Source organism: Hemitrygon akajei, chromosome 8 (genome assembly GCF_048418815.1).
Source record: "Hemitrygon akajei chromosome 8, sHemAka1.3, whole genome shotgun sequence".
NCBI classification, from domain to species: domain Eukaryota; kingdom Metazoa; phylum Chordata; class Chondrichthyes; order Myliobatiformes; family Dasyatidae; genus Hemitrygon; species Hemitrygon akajei.
The window spans coordinates 105,985,618-106,001,148 of NC_133131.1; the positions used below are offsets into that span (position 1 = coordinate 105,985,618).

General features: G+C 38.7%; 1 protein-coding gene across 10 annotated transcripts in view; it reads left to right on the plus strand.

The window, feature by feature from the left end:
* The window catches only part of LOC140732139 (tensin-3-like), a 434,552-nt gene that overhangs the window by 348,475 nt on the left and 70,546 nt on the right, over positions 1–15,531 (plus strand). The gene's annotated exons all lie outside the window — the stretch shown is intronic.

Genomic DNA, 15,531 nt, shown 5'->3' on the forward strand with positions numbered 1-15,531 from the left:
TGTGGTATGTGTCCCCAGCAGTATTTCAGTGGTATCTGGCGGATTATTTACTTCTGTGGTGACTAGCCCAATCTGACTTCCCATGGTTTTCTCTACTCTCTGAGGTATTGAATTTCTTTAATTTTAGAAGACATGGGGCTAACATCAAGCTATTTTATTCCTAAATAGATAACCTTTGTATATGCTTGTTAACTGAGTATTGGAAGTCTATTTGACTGTTAGATGCTAATGCTGTGTCCTACCCTGTCTATGAAATGCATACCTTGCATATTCTAGTAGTAACAACTAAATGGTAGTTTGGTGTGTGGGTAGAAAGTGTCTTCTCCGCTCCTTTCTTAACTTTCTTTAAATGTTTATTTGCCATTTATGAGAGATACTGTGGAATTCTACAAATAAACACGAAACAAAGTTTAAATACTTGTATTAATTCACTCAGGTACAGTTTAATCCTTTTATACAAAAGCTGGTTTCTTGATGAATAGTTGCCCGGTGTATGACCCAGTAAAGATAGTACCTTTTTTATTTGGTTCTGAGTCATCTTCCTTCAACTTATCTCAGCCAGGTGGTGATAAGCTTGTGAATTCAGTACATTAAATTAGAAGATAGATAGTGTATATGTCAATGTGATCTATGTCTGAAAACACACATTTGTTTATGTGGAATATAAGCAGCATCAGACAGACGTAATTCTTCATGCTCACCTACCTGTGAACAGGCACATGCATGTGTGAAAAACTGTCTCGGTGGAGCATTGCTACCACAACCAGAGTTTAGCACAAGTCAGCACTGTCAGTTAGATTGGAGAGAAAATTGAGGAAATTATTTTTTTCTAAGTTCTGCTTTGTTTGCAATACTCCAGTGCTGGTGCATTGAAATTTTTAATGATTTGTGGAAAAACTTCTTTTCCTCAAATAAAATGTTTGGAAAATAATATGTTGATGCTCTATCAAAAGCAATACCACGAGAAGTCGCATTTGCTCTATTTGATATGTATTTAATTTTCCAAATGGCATACAACTTCTATGAAATTCTTCTATTGACTGGTGTTACAGTTGACTGGGAAATCACGAGTTACAACAGCTGTTGTCTATATGGCATCTATTTGGTAAATTTAATGCGAGGGTGATAACAGTATGATGGGTGAGATAGAACGTACACATTATTTGCTCATTGTATGTTTGATAGTTCATCAATACTCTATTGGTATTTCTAAACTTTGGAATGCAGAGAGAAATGCAGAAAGGTTCTCCCAAAAGTTTTCACTCAGAGTGTGATACAACATGGCTGTAAAGCTGGCAGACTGATTGTTACATTTCTTTTTGCCTGAAGCATCATCTGGGTGCTATCTGTACTGTTCTGTGATTGACTGGAAGGAATCTGCTGCTTCCAGCTAAAATGCTTTCCTCAGTGAAATGGTCCATCTTGTGAAAAGCCCATTCAATAAGGATTAATGAGTTTACATGGTATAATAAACTGGAGGTCACTTCAGAACATTTGTTAGGAAAGGAATGGGAAATGTTTAGCACTTTGATACTCAGAAGATTATTCACCCGCTGTAAATAAATCAGAGCTGGAAAATAGTCTGCAATTCTGATATTCTGGTGTCTTACTGCTTTTTGAAATGATTGATTCTAATGACTCGTTGACCATTACAGTTTGAGCACCCCTTATCTGAAATGCTTGGGGCTGGACGTGTCTCAAATTCTGGACCATGCCTCTATAATGAGGTAGCTTGGGTATGCAACCCGTGATTAAACACAAAATGCATTTGCACTTCATATACAGCATATAGATATACCTGAAAGTAGCTTTATATAATATTTTTTATAATTCTGTACATGAAACAATAATGTGTACGTTGAACCATCAAAAACGTAAGCAATCACTTCCACAGCTGCCCAAGTAGACACACAATGGCTGTTTGGCATCACCATTACTCCCAACTCTGAATTTATGTGCAACCAGAAAGCAGCCTTTGTTTTACACTTGTTCCACACACATATGGTATGTACTCATGCCGCCATTCAGCACGTTAGACTTTCCATCAGCGACAATCTTGGCAAACTCATCAATGAATTTCTCTGCTGCTTTGTGATCAGCAGAGGCTTTATTACCACAAATCTTTAAAAATTTAATGCTGTGTCTTTTCTTAAATTTCTGCAACCATTCCTCTGAGTATTCATAATTACCTTCAATTTTCAGTTTGTTGTGATAGATTTTTGCTTGTTTTATGATCGGCATACCATCAAGTAGCATATCTTTGCTCTGACACAGATGAGTCCACTTTCAAAGCACGGTCAAGCTCTTAATTTTCCACTTTATGTAGTATTTTTTCTGCTTTTCATTACTTTCAACATCGAATTTTAACAGTTTGCCCTTCTATCTCTTCAAATTGTAAACTGTTTCAGCTCCATACTCCTCTGTCAGTTGCTTCATACTTTCACCACAGTCAAGTTTTTCGAACTACTTGACTTTCAGTGTTACAGATAAAGATAAATGTTTTTTTTCTTTTCACTATTACCCATAGCAGGCCTTTTTCTCGTTTTCAAAAATATCTTCACAGCACAGAGCAGAGAATAAGCACAAACCACCTGGTGATCACTGTGAGTAATGCACGAAGGTCTGGCTATGATGACTGCTGAAAATAAGCTGGTGCCAACAGGGCCCCACTCGGGATATGGGAAATCGTTCCCGCAAACCACAGCGGTCGGTGATGCACAGAGACCTGCGCATCATTGGGAAACTTTCTCAGCACCTTCAGGAGTTTTCCATTTGTGACGTCATGACAGCACTCAAAAATATTTTGGATTTTGAATTTTTGGTTAAGGTGTACGCAACCTGTATAAAGATTATTGACAGATGTTGTCCTTAATGTGAGAAGAGATTACTTCTGCATATGACCACTCAGGTGTAAACTTAGATCACACCCACCCCAATGAACTCCTGACCATAGGTAACCTGGTGCAGGCTCCGTCACTGTTCCTGATTGGAGAAACGCACTACAGAGAACAATCTGAAACATGCTGCTGATCTGTTTAAAATGAAAGACAAGATCTAGATCAAGGTCAGAGGAGACATGACAATAAAATCCAAGTGGCTCAGATAAAATGGGGAGTCAGTCCTGCATCAACCTAACCCTGAATATTAGATTGTTGGGTCTCAATAGGCTCAGATTGGGTCACCAGACCATTCGTGCCAATTACTATTTATATGAGTGGTAGAAAAGCACAATTAATGTGGGTCACTTGGGTATTTTGATTCTTAGATTAAAACAATTAATGGTATGCTCTACTGTCACGTCTTTTGTGGCTGACTGTTGCATTATAGAAACATAGAAAACCTACAGCACAGGCCCTTCGGCCCACAAAGCTGTGCCAAATATGTCCCTACCTTAGAAATTACTCTAAGGTTACTATAGCCCTGTATTTTTCCAAGCTCTACATACCCATCCGGGAGTTTCTTAAAAGACCCTATGAAATACGCCTCCACCACCGTCGCCGGCAGCCCATTCCACTCACTCACCACTCTCTGCGTAAAAAACTTACCCCTGACATCTCCTCTGTACCTGCTTCCAAGCGCCTCAGAACTGTGCCCTCTCGTGCTAGCCATTTCAGCCCTGGGAAAAAGCCTCTGACTATCCACACAATCAATGCCTGTCATCATCTTATACACCTCTATCAGGTCACCTCTCATCCTCAGTTTAATATATTAAACACATATTGTGTTTGCTACTACTTGCTATTTTCAATAGTTAAAACCACTGAGTTTTCTCAATGTACTGAGCTGTAATAGGCTGCAGACTCGGGAGAGAAGGGTGTTTTTTCATATGACAATCCAGTTTTGAAAATTGCTGACACTAAAGTGTCTGATACCTGAGTTAATAATGTAGTTTAAAGTAAAATCCTTATAGCTTGAGGGCAGCATTTATTATTCATTCTTAGCAATCTTAACAACAAATGGTAGCAGTTTTGCTGCTTGGACCACATTTACAAGACTCCATCCCACACACTGTTGTACAAGAAATTTGAAGATTTTGCCTTAATAAGCACATATTAATTACTCTTACATTTTAATGAATGTAACTTGAATATTGTGTGTGTGGATATGCATTGAAAAAGAGATCAGTGGGACTATAGATATCTCGGGAAACTACACAGAAATCATGTCGTTCAAAGGTTTATTTATTTGTTCAGAATATTTAAGAGAGTGGTAATTCTATACATTACATGTTTTTGAGAATGACAGCCCAAGCAGTTCTAAATTTCTTATTAAAATAAACTTGCATCAAATTGGGTGAATGTTTTTTACACAGTAGCTTGTTTATGCATTCAAGGTGTGAGTTTGTGAATGGTGTCAACAATCTGCACTGTCCGGAATGCCTAGATTTGTGTTCTTTGGATGGCTTTCTCTGGCTCATGATGTTCCCCAAAGATGTAAATCAAAAGGATTTATTATTGAAGCTTCATTTTATGCAGTCCATAGATTATTTCCATTTCCTTTAATGATAGAAAATGGCAGTTTCACCCAATCACGTTCCAATTTAACACTTTCTACTTGATTATTTTAATTAGGACTTGAGATCCAATAATAAACTACAAAGCTAAATATTTGCCTAATTCTCATCTACGCCTTAAGTAATTTCTGCAAATATATACTGACTCTGCAGTCTGAAACTCTTCAAAATTATTCCAAAGATTTTATCAAATGATAATAACAGGAATATGGTGTAGAAGTATAAAGGTGGCTAGAGTGGAACATAGAAAGAAATCACAGCATGTCCACCACTAAGCACATAGCTGTTGTCATTTAGAAGGTAGACTTGTTAGAAGCTAGGAAAACTAATAAAACTTGATTGCTAGTCAGTGAAGTTATTTCAGCCGATCATGTGCAGTAGATGTTGCCATCTTAAAATCTCCGTCTGATTCCAAATCATTGAACTAGAAGGAAAAGTTGAGATGATCTAGCACCTAGCCGGAAGCAGAAAGCAGGATGAGATTTTTGACAGCTTGCCGCTGTCTTTGCCGACACTTTGTAGCAAAGCATCCGGTCAGAGATGGACTGATGTGACCATGGGTATGCAGAGAAAAGGGAACACAAAGTGAGTGGGAAATAAGAATCAATGGCAGCTGCTTGTATCCACCAGGTAGAGCAGGTATTGGTACATCTAAGGAGGATAGTATCCCTTGGATAAGCAGTCAAAATGCTAATTTTGATATATTAATGCAGGACAACATTCAGGGTGGGGAGCAGCAGACAGGAGAATTCTACAGCAGTTCCAGAATTAGGAAGATGAGTAGTTTCTGGAAATGATAGTTCTGGGTAGAATTAGTAGTCACTTGGGCAAGTATGGATTAATTAAAGAAAGCCAGCTAGATACGTCATAGGCAAATTATGTCTAACTAACTTGGTAGTTTTTTTATGAAGTAAGTGAGAGAATCAATGAAGAAAATATGGTTTATATGGACTTTCAAAAGTCATTTTGTTAGATGCTGAATCGTCAGTTTGAAGGACAAAGGATACAAAAAATAAGTTCGTAAGCAATATGGATAGAAAATTAGCTCAGTAGATGGGAAGAAAGTACTAGTGCAAAGTTGATTATCAGATTAATATCAGTTTATCAGACTAATAATGAGGAGAGAAATAATATGTAATGTTGGGAAAAGTAAAGTGTTATATTTTGGAAAAAATGAGGCTAATAGAAACTAGGACATGCGTTTCAAAAGGAAGCACAAGATAAGAAATATCTAGGACTGTATGTGCATGGCTCGTTGAAAGTGGAAGTGTTTGTCAAGAAATTGGCTTTAAAAAAAAAAGCTCATGGGATCCTGAGCTTTATAAATCGAGGCAACAAGGAAGTCATGAAGAACCTTGAGCATGTACTGGGTTGGCCACAATATGGATATTTCGCTCAGTTCTGCTAGCCCCATGTTAGGAAAGATGGAAGGTTTTGGAGAGGATGCAGAAGAGATTTACTGCAATAATCCAAAATATATGCATGGATAGGTGTATTGAATTAAATCATTGATCAGCCATGATCTCACAGAAAAACAGAAAGAGCTGGAAACAGTAGACTAAGCTTCACTGGCACTCGACTTGTTGAGTGATGGAATAGACTAAGGGGCTAAGTAGGCTAGTTTTGTTCCTATGTTCCTGTACTCTTGGGGTTATTTCACAACAGCCAGATGATTAAGTAGATGGAATCTCCAGTTTGTTCTAACCAGTGCAGACAATCAGTTGATATAGTTCTGCTTGATCTTTACCAATTTTTATGCACAGTTTCTCTTTGGTTTTCTCCCTTTATTGAAGCTTTCGATTACTTGTTAGGACGTAGATATCCTCCAGCAACTCAACCAACCAGTTTATCATTGAATCTGTACAAATAACACTTGGTAATTACACCACTGGGGTTTCAAGATGACTACAGTTTTTTGAACTTGCCTAAAATCCTCATAAGTACAGATCTCTAAGTAATGATGAAGCGTCAGGTCCCTGGTCAATTCAGCTATTCATGGATGTATATTGAACTATGGAGGTTGCTAATGGGATCATCTTGGGGGAAAAACAGTTTGAATTTATGGTGGTTTTGCCTCAGATTATTTGAAGGAAAAAAGACTTAATAGCATGAACTACTTTGACTAACTCATTGCATAGGTCAGTTTCCAGCTCTCTGCAAACAAGTAAATTATGGGCACTCTACACTCTTCCAGCAAGTAATTTTAAATAGTTGGCAGCATGCCTGCCATTTCCAGTTATACCTAATTAAAGTTGTAGGTTCTTACTAGTGACACAGACTTAGAAAATAAATTCAAAGTAAATTTATTATTAAAGTACGTATATGTCACTGATATTCATTTTCTGTGGGTGTACTCAATAAATCCATAATTTAATAATAACACTAATATAAGCAATGAAAAATCTCACCAACCTGGGCATTCAATCAATGTGCAAAAGACAATATGAGCAAATACAAAAAGAAAGAAATAATAATTATAAATAAATAAACAATAAATATCAAGAACATGAGTTGAAGAGTCCTTGAAAGTGGGTCTGTAGGTTGTGGGAACATTTTAATGATGTGGCAAGTGAAGTGAGTGATATTATTCCCTTTGGTTTAAGAGCCTGTTGGTTGATGGGTATAAACTGTTTATGAGCCTGGTGGTATGAATCCTAACGCTCCTGTACCAACTTCCTGATGGCAGCAGTGAGAAGAGAGCTTATCCTGGGTGGTGGTGGGGGTCCCTGATGATGGATGCTGCTTTCCTGTGACAACTTTTGTGCAGATGGCTCAGTGATGGGGAGGGCTTTACCCATGACTTACAGGGCCACATCCATTACCTTTTGTAGGATTTTCTGTTCAAGGGCATTGGTGTTTCCATGCTAGGCTGTGATGTGGCTAATCAATATACTCACCGCTACACATCTATAGAAGTTTGTCAAAGTTTTAGATGTCATGTTGAATCCTTGAAAACTCAAAAGGAAGTAGAAGCACTGCTGTGCTTTCTCTGTAATTGCACTTGCATGCTGGGCCCCTAAGAAGTCCTCCGAAATAATAACACTGAGGAATTTAAAGTTGCTGACCCTCTCCATGTCTGATCCTCTGATGAAGACTGGCTCATCAACCTCTGGTTTCCTCCTTCCAAAGTTGATAATCAGCTTCTTGGTCTTGCTATGTTGAGTGAGAGGCTATTTTGTAGCAACATTCAGCCAGGTTTTCAATCTCCTTCCTGTATGTTGATTTGGAGCTATGCTTAGGTGCACAGTCATAAGTATAAAGTGAGTGGAGCAGGGGACTAAGCACACAGCCTTATGGTGTACCTGTGCTGATGGAGATTGTTGAGGAGATGTTGTTGCCAATCTGAACTGCCTGAGGTCTGTAAGTGAGAAAATCGAGGATCCATTTGAAAAAGAGGTATTGAGACCAAGGTCTAGAAATTTATTGATTAGTTTTGAGTGGATGATGGTATTGAATGCCAAACTGTAGGCAATAAAGAACATCCTGACGTATGCATCTTTGCTGTCCAAGTGTTCCAGGGTTGAGTGAAGTGCCGATGAGTTGTCATCTGCTGTGGACCTGTTGCTCTGCTAGGCAAATTGAGCATATCCATGTCTTTTCTCAGGCAGGAGTTGATATATTTCAACACCAACCTCTCAAATCATTTCATCAAGTCATCATGTTCTTCTTAGGCACCGGTGTAATCGAAGCCTGCTTGAAGCAGGTGGGTACCTCAGATTGCTGGAGCATGATGTTAAAGATCTCAGTGAACACCCCCAGCCAGTTGATCAGCACAGGTCTTTAGTACTTGACCAGGTACCCTGTCTGGGCCAGATGCTTTTTGAGGGTTCTCCCTCCTGCTTCTTGTATAACTCTAAAACCTCGTGTATAAGAAATTTGATTAAGGAACAAGGAAATATTGGTCGTGCAACACATTACACAAATGGGTCTTCTGATCGATGAGCCATACTCCATTTAGTAAACCAGTCATACGTTTTGATTTAATCACTGAAACTTAAGGTAGTCTTTTAATTCAAGCTTTGAACTGATACTTATGAATTTATTGGTTTATTGAAGGTTTTCTCCGAACAACAGTGAAATATTCAATAGCATTTATAGCATCTAATGGGGAACTGAAGGTTCACTTAAACACATGGTGCAATGCTTACTTTAACATACTGTATATTACATTTTTAAGTACTTTAAGTACAGTTTGCAGTCAACTGAGAAACCTAATGTGGCTGAATTTTTATGAACATTAATGCAATCCCTAAAAAATCCTAATGGAAGGTTTAGCTGCTTCTTTAATTAATATGAAACATGTTTATGCATGGACAATACAATTGCATTAAAATATTGCCCACAGAGATGTGCAATAGATGATGATCTAGAGATGAGGAACACAGAGAGGTCTAATGTGTCTGATTTAGAATCTGAAATAATTTGATATTTTTCAAGAAATTGTGACCTTTTATAGCCTCAAACTGAATTTATGTAAGAATCTGATTCCAGACTCTGATATGTATGCCATAGGGAATACTAATTCTTATTTTAAATTTACTGCATACTGTCTTTTGCTAACTAAATGTAATCAGCCTGTCTCAAGTGTAGTATCCATTTAATATGAAGACTTTGTCACTAAAATCTCTTACTCTGCCTCCCTTGAATTCTAAAAGCAACCTGGAAAAATAAATGGAACTGTCAATGATGGAATTTGAAAGGCTGGAAGAATTTAATCAGTCAGCTTTGTAAACTGTAATCCCTCCACTGTTCCCCAGTCTGAGGAAGGATCACTGACCCATAACATTAACTCGTTTCTCTTTCCACAGCTGCTCCTAACTAACTGAATTCTTCCTGAGTTTTTCCTTAACAATATGGATTTTTTGACATACTGTGAGATTTTTTCTGAAGTCTAGACTTCAAGATGTTCACAAGCATAGTCTAGAATAGTTTACAATTTGGATCGTCAAAATATTAGGATATTAACATTATAATTATGAATATGTAATTTCTCCAAGCTAAATCTATAGTCCTTATTAATTATTTATTGGATGATCATTTTTGGCTTAAAATTTTCATTGCCATTCTATACAATTTTCAATATTCCACTTAGAGCCACTAATCACTTTCTGTTGCTTAATAATTTCAGCAGAATATAGCAAATAAAGTTTTCCCTTTATCAAAATTCAGCTGTAGTTGGAGGGACAGAAAATATCCAATCTCTGTATAAGAACAAAAGTGAAAAATTTTGTTTATTGTTTTTGTTCCTTGGGTGCATTGTGAAATACATGTTTTGCTGCCCTGAAAATAAATATGAACCAAAAGTATTCTCGGCATTGTCTTCATATGCTCTGACCTGCTTGTATGTTTGCCTGTTTGTTCATGTCTGTGCTTTGTTTTTGACTTCAGTCATTCCTGCCTTATTAATCTCCCTGACCTGTGTTTGAACATCGGAACAAGACAGTTCTTGTCGAAATCACTGGAGATGTACTTTGTGATTGGACTGGTGGGGCTCTATTTCTTATGGGCCAGATTGACAATTAGTACTTAGCATTGCCAACACTCCCTTTTTCCTCTCAAAAGCTATTTTGTTTCATACCTCAGAGCTGCAAATCTACCTCTGCCATCTCTGTAGTTGCTTTTTCTCCTACCCCCCTGTACTGACACCTTGGACTCCCACTGCATTCAACCCTTTGAACATTTTAAACCTTTTCTGAGGCAGATGCTCTCCTCAGTGACCTTATCTATGAGGTTGGTTTACTTTTTCACAAGTCTTAACTGCATAGCTACCACATAAATAGCATAATATTCCTCTAAGTTAACCAAAGAAATGCAGTTCTTTTATATCATTGTATATTTCCACCTGAACATCACATCCATGTTTGTTTGAATCCGGAATGCTTCTTGCTCCTGCAGCCTCCTCCAGAACTCCATGTGCAACTGGTCACCTATTCACTATACCCTGTTCTCAGCATAATAAAATCTAGTTTTAATTTCATTGTGCATAAAGATTTAAAAAAAAGAAAGCAGCCAATAAAAACAAAATACCTCATTTAGTCCTATTCTAACTTGGAGGAGTAACTAGTGCTGCAATTGATATATTTATTTGCTATCATACATTGTCACAAAATGGAAGATGGTTTGAACTCCCACTACAACGTGGCTTAGCACAGGTTTTACTTTTAAGATATCAAGCAGAGAGTAGACCTGCATGGAGTCAGGCTGGAAGAATAGATTAAGAGTCTGTTATGTCTTGGAGACAGGTTGACATCCATCACAAATAGTTGGGATGACATCGTTCTCTGTGACCAGCATGAAATGAGTGTGATTCTTGGTGCTGAAGTAAATATAGTTTCAGACAATGTCACAGAGTAGCTAGTTTCACTTGGAGAATCATAAAACAAATTTGATGCATTTTCTTTTGTATTGAATGTATCATGTCAGAAATCGTACTGTTTGTATTAGAAGCCAGTTTGTATTTCATCTGGTGGTAAGAGTGTTAAATGACTATTCAATGAAGTTTTGAAGGCACACTTACTCATTCTGATTTTTCCAAACTAACAAGTGTCAGCGCCTAGAAACACAACACCAAGCATGCAGTATCATAGCAAGATAAAGTTGTATTTTGCATCCTCCAAAATTCATTCCATTGAAATAATTCCATTACTGATTTTATGGCTAAAACGAAAGGGCACAGTTTTAAGGTGCTTTGAAGTAGGAACAGACGAGATGTCAGGAGCAAGTTTTTTACGCAGAGAATGGATGGTGCGTGGAATGGGCTACAGGCGATAGTGGTGGAGGTGGATACGATAGGGTCTTTTAAGAGACTCCTGGATGGGTACATGGAGCTTAGAAAAGTAGAGGGCTATGGGTAACCTTAGGTAATTTATAAGTAAGTACATGTTCGGCACAGCATTGTGGGCTGAAGGGCCTGTATTGTGCTGTAGGTTTTCTATGTTTCCATTTTCAGTGGAGTACATTTTGAGGCTAGAGTACAGTAAAGTGACATTAATGTATAGCATGTTTTGCAGAATGAATTGCAATGTAATGTTGTTTTAGGGAGATGTACAAGATCTCCCTAAATGTACAAGATCTGACTTGAAATTCAAATTTAAATAGCATGTTTTAAAGTAAAGTGATTGCTTAGAAGAGCAATCTTCAATATTGGGTTTAAGCTGCATTGCCATTACCTTGGATGGGCGTAGCAGCTGAGTGTTACAAAAAGTCCATATCAGCACTTGACAATCACTCCAGAAATGCACGCAATGAAACGGAACTAAATAAATGCAACAAATCCACATCTCTGTTTTAGCCAGCAGGTTTTTTTTTTCATCTTTTTTTTTCCCAACTAAATATTAATAAGTGATCTTGTTAAGAAAATTGATCCTGAGGCTTGATTAAGCGGGTCACCTTATCATGTGAATGTTACAACTAGGCAGTGGTTTTTCTGTGAAATCTTCTGTGAATCGATAATAACGTTGTTTCATTTCTGTGGGTTTTGAGGTGGCTGCTGAAATGTCTGCAGAGTCTGCCAGAGTTGGAAGTGGTTCACAATTTTCAACATTGTATCCTGGGCCTTTATTGTCAGAAGGCAGAGTTGTGTAGGGTAGATTGACAGAGGACCTTTTGTTTTGTAGCTTCTTATTGTGCCCTCTATCCTTTCATTTTTTAAGTGAATGAATCAGCCTCAGAATCCATGCATACACAAGTGTCTGCACATCCCAGCGGATAGCAAAGTGACATTGGCACTGCAGTGGAGATTAACTAGGTTGAAAAATCTCATCTTTGTCCTGTAGATTAGCTCTGCTGCATTGGAAGGTTTGCTGATGGTGAGGTGAATTATGGCAATAATAAAAATGTTGAGACAATGGTGCAGTCTTGCTTGACACTAACGTGGATGGTGATTGGATCTATTGTGGTGGACCTGTTAGTTAAGGTTATGTTTGCACACATGTAGACAGTTTAAAAAGTGACTATCATGATGAGAATGACACTTTATCTGACTTTGTACAGTTTTGAGTATATACGAAGCTCAGCATCAGATTTGTTCCATTTGAGAACTTCCTCTTCATTAGAGATGTGCTCACAAAAGCAGGGGAGGGTCAGGCAATTACAATAAAAAGAAGTCCTGCATAGGTTTTGGGCTTTTACAAGAAATAGTAATAAGGAGGCTGCAATAGCAGACCCGAACAAACAACATTATCCACTATTCTCTTGAGCTTCCTGTGTCCGAATATCTGTGATTGGCATGTCAACAAAGGCGACAGATATGTGGAAGTCTTTGGAGCCCAAGGCATGGAGACCCGGCATGAACAGGTCATCATTCCTGCCCCTTTCTCTTCCATGTTACAGCCAAGAAATAACTTTGGTTGGAGTGCAAAGTAATCCACTGTTTATTTTTGTCCCACTGATTGAGTGATTAATGTTCTCAGAAAATGCTTGCATTTATTTCAAGCTATATTAGGCAGTTTAAGGGTTGCATCCAATCAGGCCTTGGTATTATGTATCGGGTGTAATTTTAGTCAGCGAGCCTTATATTGTTCAGTTTAGTGAAGGTAAGGAATGAACAAATGGAAAGCTTAAGTAGGCAAGCAGACATAAGTTGTCAAATGAAACCATGAAAGGATACATGGTTTTGGGATTGTCCTGTCCAGCTGTACTCCTGAATGTCGGTATAAACAGATTTAGAGTCAGCAAAGTACTTCTGAAATGTGGTTTTAAACAGCAATGTGATAGTTCAAATATAAATGTTTCTCAAAACAGAAAACATTGATAGTTTACTTTCCCATGGCTCAGAAATCCTTGGTGGTTTGTTACCTGTCTCACCAGGACCTCATTTCTCATACTCCCTTTAAACACCCCAGAATCATTGGAAAGTTTGTTACACTGCTGTGTATTGCTTTTTTAAAAGTTGAATTAAAACTGTGATGTATTATTTGGGATAATATCAACTGGTCTAGAAAATCTGGAATCTGGCACCACCAAAGTTGGTTCATCAGAGTTTTGCTGCATTCTATTATTTTTCTTTGAATAATGTTTATCATCACCAAGCCTGATTGGATAGAACTCACATTTTGTCCAGAATGTCATGTCTCTGATTAAAAACAGTACTCTATTGTTATTCTGTTGTGTCAGGGCATAAGTGAGTAATGTTTTACTTTAAAACCTCAATTGCTAATAAAGATCTAAATTAACACTTCAGCAATACATTGAGGTGAGCATGCACAGACTATGACGTGTTACTAAAATTTCATCTGCCAAAATCAGTCACCTGATGAGCCTGCCTTTGGTGGTTCTTCCAAGTACCTTGTAAAACTGGACTGGAAAACATGAAAGATGGGTTTAGTGGTGGTCGGGAGAGCATCAGAGACTCTAGAATTCAAAACAACTGAATATTGCTGTAAAGGTTAAAATTAAAGGCAACTAACATTAGGTCAGTAAACTGCAGAAAGCTTTATAACTAACATATTCAGGGTTCATTGAGTCATACAACATGGAACCAGGCCTTTTGGACTGCTCAGTCCACACCAGCATCAAACAGAATTTTCCATTGATCTTGTTTTATTCTCTTGGTGTTCCCATCAACTCACCACAGATTCTACCATTCAGCTGCACACAAGGGGCAATTTACAGTGACCAATTAAGCTAGAAACAAGAACTTTTGCAGATGCTGGAAGTTCAGAGATCTTTCCATCTTTAATTGCCAATGAGACATCAACGGGCTGAACTGCAACACTCCTCACTCCTCCTCGATTCTTACCCCCTCTGAGCACACTGCCTTCCATTCTCTCCACACCAATCCCAGACTGAGCATCAAACCCGCAGACAAAAAGGCTGCTGTTGTAGCGTGGCCACTTCCCGGATATCTGCGGTCACCCCATCTTCCTGCTGCCCTAATAGTGATAGAGTTCCTCTTGCCCTCACCTACCACTCCATGAGCCTCCGCATTCAACACATCATTCTCCACAACTTCCGCCATCCTCAATAGGATCCTATCATCTGACACATCTTTACCTCTTTCCCCCTCCAGCCTCCGCTCTCCACAGGGATCACACTCACTGTGTTGCTCCTGTCCAGTTTTCCCTCCCCACTCATCTCCCACCTGGCACGTATCCTTGCAAGTGATTGAAATGCTTCAATTGCCCATTTATCTCCACACTTACATCCATTCAGGGCTTCAACTAGCCTTTCCAGGTGAGGCAACACTTCACCTGTGAATCTGTTGAGGTCATCTACTGTATCCAATGCTCCCAAAATGGCCTCCTCTACACTGACAAAAAAAAAGCCCAAACAAAATTGGGGGACTACCTTGTCGAGCATCTCGGCTTCAATTGCCAAGAGTGGAATTTCCCCGTGGTTAACCATTGAAATTCCTGACCCCATTGTCATTCCGTCATATTGGTTCGTGGTCCTCCTCTTTTTCCAAGGTGAGGTCACTGTCAAGGTGGAGGAGGAATACCTCATATTCCATCTGGGTAGCCTCCAATTTGATGGTACGAACATCAATTTCTCCTTCCAGTAAAAAATTCTCTCCCCGCTTCTTTCTTCTATTCTCTACTCTCGCCTCGTACCTCTTCTTGTCACCTGCCTATCACCTCTCGCTGATGCCCCTCTTTTTGCCCTTACTCCTGTGATCCACTCTCCTCTCCTATCAGATTCCTTCTTCTCCAGCACTTTGCATTTCCCACCCACCTGGCTTCACCTATTATCTTCTAATGTAGCAAGTGCTCATTCCCCTTCCCTTTGCATTTTTAATTCTGTAGTCTTCCCCTTTCCTCTCCAGTCCTAAAGAGGAGACTCGGTCTGAAACCTTGACTATATATTCATTTCCATAGTTGCTGCCTGACCTGCCAAGTTTATCCAGCATTTTTAGTGTGTTGTGCCAGTTAAACTAAGAACTCACTGGTTGTTGGGATTTAGGAGGAAGCTCAGCATTGGCAGCACTGGTGGTTGACTTGAACCCAAATTGCAGGAGCTTTACTAGCTGCACCACTACCCCAGCCATGTTTAGGTTCATATCGTGTGCAAAAGAGATTTAC